Consider the following 13,411-nt stretch of genomic DNA (forward strand, 5'->3'; position numbering starts at 1 on the left):
CAGCACTGGGCTACTCGCTACCAAACATGAGGCCCTGAGTTTAAAACACAGTACCTCAAAAAAGAACAACACTGAGATTCAGCCTAATGAGAAGAAAAGAAGGTGATGGGAGGTGAGTATGTTAACATACATTATATGTATGTATTGTATGTATGTGTATGTACATATATATATATAAACATATGTACGTATTTATAGAGGGAGATATGTTTTATTGCTTTCTTTGTGCATTATTACATTCTGAAGCAAATTATTTTATCTCAGTTCACTGATCTTGGTAGAGTGTGGCGAGCCAATTATGAGAAGCCTAGGAGGACATTAGCAAAGGTGTACCCAATGTTCTGTAGGCTGAGTTTAGCACAGCCCAAGCCACAGAATAAGGTGAGAATAAGATGCAGAGCAGCTGCTTTTCCTAAGATGTTTCTGCAGGTTGAGATTGTCACAGCTACAGGCACAGAAGAGGAAAATACAAAACAGCTGCTTTTCTTAAGTTGTTTACATTCAGAAAAGCAGGAACACACGTTCGTCTTGTTATAATGTTACACCCCTTCCTGAGAATTGCTCCTCCACCCTGTTTACCACTGGGTATAAAAGAGTCACTGAAGGAGGACGCAGAGGGGAATGCTGATGCTACTGATGGCCTTTGTGGGTCTCCCAGTTTCCTGCATCAAGGATTCCACAGTGTAAGTCAAAGGGTTTTGATGGGAGGATATTTGGCTTTGGCTTTTTGGATGTGGGAGGCTATGGGAAGGGAGGATTGCTGAAGGGAAAAGGATTGCTGAAGGGGGAAAGTGAATGGCTGAAGGAAAATTGCTGAAGGGAGGATTGCTGAAGGGAAAAGAACTGCTGAAGGAGAATTGCTAAAAGGGAATTACTAACAAGTCTGAGGGATGAGAATTTAAGCTAAAGAGAGAACATGGGACAGTGCAAGTTTGCACTGAGAACTTTATACATAGGCTTTAGAAAAGCTAAGCTAAAGAAAAGCTAAAGAGAACATGGGACAGTGCAAGTCTAAGCACCAGGATTTTAAGAGTTACGCATATGCAGTTTTTAGGTGCAGTGGCAGTGTTGTTTGCAAGTCTGAGCACCAAAGCTATAAGAAGCAAGAACATGGGACAGTACAAATCTGGGGGAACAGATTTTAAGAGAGAATATGCTAAAGAACAGCTAAGAGAAAACATGGGACAGAGCGAGTCTAAGGAAAGAGACTTTAATGAACAGAAGACTTTAGAAATGAGGTTTTAAAGAATAGAAAGAAGAAAGAATTTAGAAGCAAGATTTTAAAGAACTGTAAAGGAGTAAGGCCTTAAAGAATAAAGATACAGAAAATGAGCAGAGTAAATGAAGAGAATAGCAATAAGATGCAATGATGATGCAGTTCATCTCCACCTGAGAACCCAGTACACCTAATCTCACTTTCTGTCTGTCTGTCTATCCTGTGTCCTTTCTCCATCTCCCCTTGCCATGCAATTAGCCCTAGTTAGGTTCAGTAGTAACAAGGGAGTGAGAGAGAAAGCTCGCTCTAGTAGAGTACATCCATTAGTAATTTGTTCAGCAACGACCTACGGATAGGATACTTTCTGAGTTCCTGTAAACCTGATTTGTTTTTATTCCTACTTTAGTCCAAACAGCTAATTTGTCTGAAGAGGATATTACTAGATCCAAAGTTATGTTACCCCACCCCTTTAAAGATATTACTGCACTGTTTTCTGAACTCCCATGTTGCTGCAGATAACATGGTGGTATTTTTTAAACAAATAAATGTGTATCAACAAAAAGAGGACAGATATATATGTATCTGTGGATGGTAGACATCATATGTACCTGCCTAGCAAGTACAAAGCCCTAGATTCAAACCCCAGTACCACAAAAAAAATTACTGAGAGACAATAAGAATCCACACTGGAGAACAGGAATCTACAATGAATCAATCAAGATGATTATATAACTTTATGACCCCATAATTTCGAGGTAAACTTATATACAACGTGTGTGTTTATATGGAATTATGAAAAAAAGAGAGTCATGGTCAAACAAGTTAAGGAATTTCACATATGTGCATAACTGAAATAACATAGAATAGTGTTTATATTTGTAAGAAATCAGAGCTGAAGATATTTAAGAAACCAAATGTTTAAATGAGGGCAAAAGTCAGACTACTGGAATTGGCCATGGAAGCATATGCTGACATCACAAAAGCATTATGGGCATTTATAGCATCACAAGTTATGAAAATGATCTGGTGATTCCAAGGTTCAATGTCTACCTGAATATACTGGCTGCTAAAGTGGCATGAACATACAACTAGTTGGAATAAGAAGAACTAGCAGACCTACTCTGGAGGGGACATTTACCTGTGAGATGAAAGACAGCTCATCAGAGGACAGATAAGCTACAAAGGAATATTGTAAGTAAGGCATCAAAAGGCTTTGAGAGATATTTCATAGGTTGATGGACAGAGTCAATAAATATGGGAGCAAGCATGGTAAAGCAGGTACAGAACAGATTTGAAAATAAGACACTGTTCAAAGACAGTCATTTTTAAAAAGTGGTCTGAAAGTAAAGTACCTGTAGAATGTCAAGATGCTGATAGTGAGGTACAGAGGAACTGAAAGAATGAAAAGCCCTTATATTCAAGGTAAGCGAGTAAAGAGAGTACTGGAGAAAAACAGAAATGATACAAAGGAACTTCTTTTTATTGAAAAGGATGCAAAGATGGAGAAACAAGGCAGAGAAAGACTAGCCAAGTTTTCTAATGCCTCTGCACACACTTGAAAATGTCCTTTTCAATCGCCTTGATCTAGCTCGAAGATCCTCATCTTTCAGGGTTCAGCTCAGGAGTTATTTCCACCATGAAAACATTCTTTAAACCACATCCTCAATTTCCCTAAGCATGTATACATTACACATATCTTCATAAAAGCAGTTATCACTTACAATTTTTACTGTTTCACTATCTGTCTCCAACTAGGCTGTGATTAGAGTTAAGAACAATGTATTGTTTAATCCACCATAGTACTCAAAACCTAATCAAGCAACAAATAAATGTGACAATGCTGAATCACTGGTTTATACCAAGTTTATTACGGAAATTAGTACAGATGTTTGTAGCTTGGGAGATGCTTATGAATGACATAGAATTGATACCAAGGTGAAAACATGGCTTACAACTAACCTTAAGGTATGAGCAAAACAGCATTTCAAAGACATTCAACACAACACATATTATTTATTGTATTTTAACTTTCAAAGTTATACACATATTTTATGATATTGAGCTTCTTTTTAAAAACTCAGCCAATTAAAATATTCATCATTTTACTATTAAAGCATCAAATCTAAAATTACTAAAATATCAAAGCAGTATCAATACCTAATCTATACAATGTTTGCCACTGAGTCAGTGAGAAAAGAAATCATATGAAGGATTAAATAACTTACTGATCATGAAATATTTTAAACATTATTCTTATAAAAGATTTATTGAGGAAAAAATGAAAGATTAATTCTTACTGTCATTTTTTGTGAGATAAGCATTTGTAATGTTTTTTGTTTCTATGATCAGATAATAACCATGCTTATAAGTAGGACAGGAGACAAGCAAGATGATAATTACATGACTTTATCAGGTCTCCAATCAAAAATATGTCAATAGCATGATGCCATGAGTAACAGCTGACACTATGAAAAAGGTACCATGATGCATCTCATTGTTTCAGTATAAAAAGGTCACTTAAAAATTGATAATCAGTGAAAGAAAAATATAAAAATTTATGGGATGCTACAAAATATTTCTAGTAAGTTTACTAAATACAGTCATACATCGCTTAATGATGGGGAAACACTCTGAGAACATCATTAGGTAATGTCGTTCTTAGGCAATGTAATCATTGTGCAAATACAAACCTCAATAGTGTAGGTCAAACATTCCATATTGCTTCTTGATGTAATAAAGAGACAAGAGTAAATATGGAATGTATGGAGCTGTTCCAGGCATAACACAGCAAAGATTTGTAAGAAACTTTAAAAACAAGGAAGGGTTGGGGCCTAATAAAGAGTAATAGAGGGGTAAATAGGATCAAAGTACATTATCTGCATATGTGGAAATATCAAAATGAAACACCTCACTTTGTACAATTATTATATGCTAATAATTTTTTTAAGAAACGGCATACTCTTTATCTAAAATAAAGAGTAGGAGCATACTCTATAGTAAAAATGAAAACACAGTAAATACATAAACCACCAACAGTCATTTACTATCAAGTATGTACTGTACGTAAGTACATCACTATGTATTTATAAAACTTGTTTGTTACAACACTATTGACAAAAACAAGTGGATAATGTGTTGTGCTACTTTTCAGCTCCATTATGATCTTATGGGACCACTGTCATATACATGAACTATCATTGACCATTTTGGTCATTCTGCAGTACATGACTAAACAAGATTCTTGCAGATGAATATGCTGTCAGAAATTACCATAATTGTTGCATATTTGAATACACTGGCTTTATAACATTCTGCCACAAACCTGAAAATGCTAAAAGGTAAAAAGATTTTTGGAAAACAGCTTCAATAATCTTTGGTTGGGAGAAGTTTTGTAAAAGTACAGAGAATAACTTTGTTTAGTTTCTCCTAAAAAATGTTCAGGCAAAAAAAGAGAAAAACATGATAAATTTGAAGGTTATCAAGTATTTAACCCATAAATTATTCACATAATACAGCACATGATTAATTTTTTAAGACGGGAAGATTAGAATTCAGTATCCAAAAACAATTAGCATTTTGCCAGTTAAAAGGATCCCATCTCTCTGTCAGCAGCCCTATGACCTCCATTGTCCAAGGATCATTTCAATGAAACATAGTTTGCATTAGGAGATGAAGCAGGAAGAAAAAAAGAATTAAGGCTGCATTTATTCTTAGTTCCTTCTTGGAGCACAGCAAGTGCACAGCTTTCCATGAGTTTATAATGTCCAACTCTATGTGTAACACTGCAGCAATTAATAAACAAAAAAAGGCTAGTGGAATATGAAACCAAAAGGAACCAATGGGAGAGTCTAGCTGCAATAATCACTGCTTAAGCCCAATGGTTGAACCAAGTGAGGACCAGCTTCTGGCTGCATTCTGAGTGCTAACGTGGAACAGGGTCACTTGGTAGGCTTGGGAGCAAATGGTGCTGCCCTTGTTGGTGCTGTAAAGCATGCAGCTGAGTCTCTTGGGCCTTCCTGCTGGTTCCCACAGTGTGCTGGAACCACCTCAGCCTCAGCTTGGCTTACAGGGTCTTGCAAAAACACTCCATCTCTACCAGATTCTCTATGGACCACCCTCTTGGTAATTTCTCATTACATTTTTATTAGCATATAATAGTTACAGAGAAATGATACACAAACTTTTTTGGGGCAGTACTAGGGTTTGAACTTAGGGCTACACTTTGAACCAGTCCACCAGCCCTTTTTTGTGATGGGTTTTTTGGAGACAGGGTCTCATATACTATTTTCCTGGGCTGACTTTGAACCATGAAACTCCTGATCTCTGCTTCTGACTACCTAGGATTACAGCAGTGAGCCACAGGTGCCCAGCTACATTGTAAATTTTACATATGTACTCAGAATATATGTTAGTTAGATGCACCCCTTGCACTGTTCTCTCTCATCCTCCTTCTGGGAGTTCTTAGAACAATTTCAACAGATTTTATTATTCCCTTTTCATACATGGGTACAAAATACATCTACCATATTCACCCTCCTTCACCCTTTTCTTATACCCTTCCTCCTGCCATTGGTATCCATCCCTGGAAAGGACATGTTTGACCTTCCAACCTTCATTTTTGAAGTGTATATAGGTAGTCCAAGGGGGTTTCACCTTGGCATTTCAGACATGTATATATCAAGCTCTGATCAGAATAACTCTCCCAATACTTACTCTATTGTCCTCTCCCATATTTTCCAATAGCTTACAATTGTGTTATATTAATGTCATACATAGATGCAATGCTTCAAAATTTATCACTCTCTTAAGATTCATTCGCCTCCTAGTTCCCTCAGTCAGACCCACTACTATAATTATGTTCATTTGTTCTCTTTCGTCTGTCTTTCTCTGTCTCTGTCTCTCTATATACATGTGTGGTGTGCGTGTGTATGTATTTATATGTATAGAATATACACATTTATCTTATAGGTCTGGCTTCTACACATGAGGAGAAACATGCAACCTTTGACCTTTTGAGCCTGGTTTACTTCACTTAACATGATGTTCTCCAGTTCCATCCATTTACCTGCAAAACATAATGTCATCTTTCTTTACAGCTGAATAGTACTCCACTGTGCATATATAGTATATTTTCTTAACCCATTCACCAGTTGTTGGGCATCTGTACTGTTTCCAAAGCTTGGCTACTGTGAACAGTGCTCTATTATATCCTGGTGCACATTCTTTCAGGTATGGTAGCTCCATTTTTATGTTCTGGAGGAACCTCATACTGATTTCCATAGCAATTGCACTAATTTACATTGCCACCAACAGTGTGGAAACTGTAGGCACAAATAGTCACAATTTATGGTTTTTATTTTAACCATTATTAATGTGCAAAACTATAAGGTTGAAGTAACTCAGCATTTGTTGTTGTTTGTGTCTACCCATTCTGACTAAAGTAAGGATAATGTTTGGTACCTATGTTCACTTCAAATTCTGATTTCTCAAAGGACCGTGCCCTTTAAAAGTGTATAATCACAAAAATACCTAAGAAAAACTGATGCCTGGGGCTGCCTTTGCCTTCAAGTGTCCCCTGTCCAGACACAAATCTGCTTTGCACTGCTGTGTCTTGCTTTTGGCTTGGTGGTGGTGAATAGGATGGCTAATGCACCTTTCTGCAGAGTCCTCTCATTTCCTGATTAATATTCAAACTATTTTTGTCTCTATAAATTTCCTGTGGTGCAGCCAAATTCCTACATGACCTCATCAGTGATCAAAGACAAAGGTTGTGCCAAGGAGGTGAAGCTGACTGCCACACCCTTTTCAGCTTGGGCATCCTGCTGATGCCTTGGGGAAGGGAAGTCTACACCAGGACCAAGGAGTGGACTTTTGTTTCTCATTTTCCTTTTAACCCAACATTATCAACAGTCCCACCTTGTGGGGAGCAGAATAGGGGAAGCTTATGAGGACATAAGATGCAGAGCAGCTACTTTTCCTAAGATGTTTATGTCAAATAATCTGTAGGCTGAGATCTGGCACAGACCCAGCAGCAAAAGAGAGCAAGAAGGTGAGATGCAACTCATCTACTTTTCCTAAGTTGTTTAGAAGCAGGAACTCAGGTTCCTCTTGTTACAATGTCACATCCCCAAGAGCTGCTGCTTCACCTCCTGGTTTACCACTGGGTATAAAAGACCCCCTGAAGGAGGACGCAAGGCTTTTTGGATGAAGAGGGGCTTTTGGATGAAAGGAGGTTTTTTGATGAAGGAAGGCTTTTTTGGATGAAGGGAGGCTTTTTGAAGTGGGGGTCTTTTGGCTAAAGAGAAATTGCTGGAGGGGGAAATGAATGGCTGTATGGAGGATTGCTGAAGGGAAAAGAATAGGAAAGGGAGAAATGCTGAAGGGAAAAGAATTGCTGAAGGGGAATTGCTAAAGCTAGTATGGGACAGTGCAAGTCTGCACCGAGAACTTTACACATAGGCTTTCAGAAAGCTAAGCTAAAGAAAAGCTAAAGAGAACATGGGACAGTGCAAGTCTGATGGACAGTGCAAGTCTGAGGGCAAAGACTTTAAGAGTGATTATGTTAAAGAAGAGCTAAGAGAAAACACGGGACACAGTGAGTCCAAGGAAAGAGGTTTTAAAGAATAGTGAAGCAAGGTTTTAAAGAAGTCTTTAGAAGCAAGGTTTTAAAGAAATGTAAAGGAGTAAGGCTTTAAAGAATAAAGATAGAGAAAAGAAGCAATGAAGTTGTTGTGCCTCTCCACCCAACCCCCAACCACCTGGCCCCAACTTTCTGTCTCTCTGTCTATCCTGTGTCCTTTACAAGCTTATTCTATATGTGTTTCTGCTTCTGCATTTCCCATCACCTCATCAGGTTTAGTAATAACCAGAAGCGAGAGAAAGCTCGCTCCACCACATGAAGCAGACACCAAGATCCCATTGTTCTTCCTGACACATAATCCTTACGGGCTGCAACAGTGAAAAGACCATGCATAATTCTCTAGTCTTTCTTTTACCCTCCTATAATAGATAGATACTAGCTACTTTGAAATATGTGAGTGAAACCAAAAACCTGAAATCCCTAAGTGAACTGTATTTGGCCATGTGAGCAATATGTAAGTTTTTATTGTGGAAAGATACCAAACTTAAGAATTAATTTATTATTTCATAGCCTTTCCTAACAACACAACCAGACTTAAGAAAAACAAGCATACACACTACTATGTATTTCAGAGTTTTGTTTCACTGGACCATCTTTACCTAATTTCTAATTCCTACTGATCTTTCATAGTAGATATTCAAGTACATCTGCCCATGAGACACTAGAAACAACAAATTATTCTAAGATTTCACATTGAATACTCCTTTGCATATTACTAAGGAGAATCTACATGGAATGCCCCAGGGACTAAGTAATTTGACAAATGTACATACTTACTTAGGAACAGCTATGACTGACAGTGGAAACTTGGCATATTACAAATCTCAACACCCAACACAAATGGTAGGCTGTCCCCACAGACCTAGGAAACTAAGAGGGCCTCTCCTAAATGAGGTCTGTCTGGTGTTCCTGTATTGAGGTTACCTGATCATATTAAGTTCCTGTTACCTTCCTGCAAGTTGAGAGCAAAGCAACTAACTAATGTGTAATAATGCATGAGAATAAACAATGTCCAAATGCTTATTATTGTTTTCCCCCACTATTTCCTAATAGCTTGTTTACCTCTAGAACTTCCTTCACTAACGATGCCTGTAATAATGAGTTGTAACCAGAGCACTCATCCTACAGGTCAAAATACTGTACCTTTCTAATGCCTGGCAATATAAATTCTTATTCTTCTCAGGGTTACATGACCCTTATTCAGTGCCCATTATCAACAACTTTACTGCAGCTACAGAAGAACCTGACCACTTATTAAAATTGAAATTACTGTACAATTATCCTGTTCCAAAATCTTCATCCTGCCTTTATATAAAAAGATTAAAACCACTAACATTCGCTGCTTACAGTATGTGTTCTACGTGCCTGGACATTAAAAAGTACTCTTTAAAGGTTCATGTTTGATACTTCGTAAACTGCTACTAAATGAGATTTAAAACCTTCTGCCTTATTATGCATATGAGCTGGCTTAAGAAAAAGAAAATTTAATACAAGCTCTTGGTATACTTCAAATTTTTTCTTTAATCCCTCAAGTATGTTGTCATTTCTGCCATATTTGCCAGATGCACAATGAAGGCAAGTATCGCACTAAGGAAGCTGGCTCCTCTTCTTGAAAAACCAATAAATATCAAGTTTAAATTTATTTCCACAAATATTCAAAAAATTATGTATGTATGTTCTCAAGATACTTAAGTCTATCCATCTGCAAATGATATAAATAAAAAATCTTTAATACCCAGATTTAGAGTAACCTTACTCATTAACAACAACAACAAAAAACTACAAAGGAAGCAGCTAAAGTGCAACAAATTCAATTCTACATTCATCCCAAATATCACAGAAAATCCCAAAAATGGAACCCAAAATTAAAAATATGTTGAGTTTATATAAAAATTACACTGGAACAAGCAAATGTTCATAACATTATAAAATTGGATTCTAACTGACAAATGTTTACAATGAGATATAAACTCAGCAGAAAAATAGAACTTCTGCTATTACCCAATGAATTACTGAGGACTAGGCACAAAAGACTTTTTCTAGGTCCCCATGAAATATCTATCTGCTAGACAGCTATGTGCATAGGTTTCATTTAATGTTTTAATTCATAAATTAATTGTGTCAAGGAATTCTTTTATAAGGCCTCCTTTGAAAAGGAACTCAATTTATAAACACAGTTGATCAGTGCTAGGATCTGCACTCAGATATTACATTCTCATCAAAGTTCTACTGAGACTTGCTAAGAGAGACTCCATCTGGTCCTAATCACTACAAGACAAATACAAAAATACTTGGCACCAAATACATATATACATCTGATAAGTCTCTTACACATTCATTTCATAGGAACTAATCAATGCTAAACTTTTAATCTTGGTTTCCTGGCTATGGATATTACTCTTCTAGAACTCCTTGTATTCTTAAACCTATTTAGCAGTCTGGTCTTCCACTACATTAATTGTATTTTAGGTATGGAATGAAGATAATTTCAGCCCGAGGACACTCTACCCAACAAAACTATTGTTCGAAATCACAAGAGCAATAACAATCTTCCATGAAAAACAGAAAGTAAAACAAAACATGACCACCAAGTCACCACAACAGCACATTCTACAAGGAATTCTGCACACAGAAGATGAAAGCAAACAAAACCACAGGAGGACAGGAAGTGCCAAACCACAGGAGAAGAAAAGACAAGTAATCAGACAGTAGCACTGATTTGGCTTCACACAATCAAATCCTTAAACAACAAAACCTAAATGGCAGGAATCACCACAATACTTATGAATATTAACACTGTATGTCAATGGACTCAACTCCCCCATCAAAAGACATCACTTGGCAAACTGGATTAAAAGGGTAGAACCGATCATCTGTTATTTACAAGGGACACATCTTATTGACAGAATAGAAAACGGGCTTAGGGGTGAAAGGCTGGCAGAAGATTTACCAAGCCAATGTTCCTGAAAACAGACAGAAGTACCAATATTTGTACCAGACAAAGCAGACTTCAAACTTACATTGGTCAAACAAGACAAGACAAACACTTCATATTACTAAAAGGGGCAGTACATAAAAAGGAAGTAACAATTATCAACCTATATGCACTCAATGTCAATGCACCCAATTCCATCACACATACACTTAAGGACTTAAAAGCACACATACACTCCAACACAGTGGGAGTGGTACACTTTAATACCTCTCAATCACCAACAGGTAGGTCACCAAAACAAAAAATCAACAAAGAAATACTAGAACTAAATGACACCACAGATTAAATGGAACTAACTGATGTCTACAAAATATTTCATACAAAAACATCACAACATACATTCCTCTCAGCAGTCCATGAACCTTTTTCCAAAATACATCATATCTTAGGGCACAAAGGAAACTTTAACAAATATAAGAAAATAAAAATAACCCCTTGGGCTATATCAGATCACAATGAAATAAAACTAGAACTCAACAACAAAAACAATAGGAGAAAATACACAAATAACTGGAGGCTGAATAGCACATTGCTCAAGGATCAGTGTGTCACAGAGAAATAAAAGAAGAAGTCAAAAGGTTCCCAGGAGTTAATGAAAATGAAAACACCACCTACCAGAACCTATAGAACACAGCAAAAGCAGTCCTGTTTATACCCATGAGTACATACATTAAAAGGACAGAAAGATTTCAAATAAACGACCTAATGCTATATCACAAATTCCTAGAGAAAAAAGAACAAGCACATCCCCAAACAAGCAGAAAGAGAAAAATAATAAGGTCCAAAATTAATGAAATAGAGACAAAAAAAAATACAGAGAACCAACAAAACAAAAGTCTCATTCATTGAAAAAATAAACAAGATTGACAAGCTCCTGGCAAATCTGACTAAAATGAGGAGGGAAAAGACCCAAATTAGTAAAATCAGAAACAGAAATGGGGAAATAATAACAAACACCAAGGTAATCCATGGCATGATCAGAGACTACTTTGAGAAGTTATATTCCAGTAAATAGGAAAATCTTGAAGAAATGAACAAATTTCTGATATGTATGACCACCCAAAACTGAACCAAGATGATGTTAACTACCTAAACAGATCTATAACACGGAATGAAATTGAAGCAGCAATAAAGAGTCCCTGCCAAAAAAAAGTCTAGGACCTGACAGACTGTGCTGAATTCTACCAGACCTTTAAAGAAGAACTAATACCCACACTCCTTAAACATTTCCACAAAATACAAGGGGAAGGAACACTGACTAACTCATTCTATGAAGCCAGCATTACACTCATCCCAAAACTGGACAAGGGCACATCCAAAAAGGAGAATTTAATGAACGATGATTTAAAATCCTCAATACAATAATGGGAAACTGAATTTAACAACATATCAGAAAGATTGCTTACCATGACCAAGTCAGCTTCATCCCAGGGATGCAGGGATGGTTCAATATATGCAAACCAATAAATGTAATACAGCACATTAATAGAAGCAAAGACAACAATCACTTGATCATCTCAATAGCTGTAGAAAAAGACTTGGATAAGATCCAACACCATTTCATGATAAAAGCTCTAAGAAAACTAGGAAAAGAAGGAATGTACCTCAACATTATAAAGGCTATATATGACAAACCTATAGCCAACATCATACTTAATGGAAAGAAACTGAAACCATTCCCCTAAAATCAGGAATGAGACAAGGGTGCTCACTCTCCAAACTCCTATTCAACACAGTCCTGGAAATCCTAGCTAAAGCAGTAAGGCAAGAAAAAGAAATAAAAGGAATACAAATAGGTAAAAAAATAGTCAAAGGATCCCTATTTGCAGATGACATGATCCTATACCTCAAAGACCCAAAAAACTCTACCCAAAAACTCTTAGACACCATAAACAGCTACAGCAAAGTGGCAGGATACAAAATCAACTTACAAAAATCAGTAGCCTTTCTATACACCAACAATGAACTGAGAAAGGATAGAGGAAAACTATTCCATTTACAATAGCCTCAAAAAAAATCAAATACCTAGGAATAAACAACACAAAGGATGTAAATGACCTCTACAAGGAGAACTACAAACCACTGGAGACAGAGACTGAAGATTATAGAAGGTGGGAAGATCTCCCGTGCTCTTGCATTGGCAGAATCAACATAGTAATAATGACTATACTACCAAAAGCGAGCTACACATTGAACATAATTCCCATCAAAATCCCAATGACACTGATCATAGAGATGGAAAAAATGTACCCTAAAGTTCATTTGGAAACAGAAAAGACTGCAAATGGCCAAGGCAATACCGAGCAAAAAGAGCAAGTCTAGAGGTATCACAATACCAGACTTCAAACTATATTACAGAGCCATAGCAATAAAAACAGTGTGGTACTGGCAGAAAAACAGACATGAAGACCAGTGGAACAGAATAGAGGATCCAGATATGAATCCACACAGCTATGCCAAAGGTGCCAAAAACACACGATGGAGGAAAGGAAAGGAAACCTAAAACTTGAATGTGGCGTATGCTCACTGCAGAGGAGCAAATAGAGTAATCTTAAATTGG

At 36.9% G+C, this 13,411-nt stretch overlaps 1 protein-coding gene across 5 annotated transcripts in view; it reads right to left on the minus strand.

Moving 5' to 3' along the window:
* Positions 1-13,411, minus strand: part of LOC109687857 (NBPF family member NBPF6-like protein) — a 480,343-nt gene that overhangs the window by 435,536 nt on the left and 31,396 nt on the right. The gene's annotated exons all lie outside the window — the stretch shown is intronic.

The sequence above is a fragment of the Castor canadensis genome, chromosome 12 (assembly GCF_047511655.1).
Source record: "Castor canadensis chromosome 12, mCasCan1.hap1v2, whole genome shotgun sequence".
In the NCBI taxonomy this organism is placed as follows: Eukaryota; Metazoa; Chordata; class Mammalia; order Rodentia; family Castoridae; genus Castor; species Castor canadensis.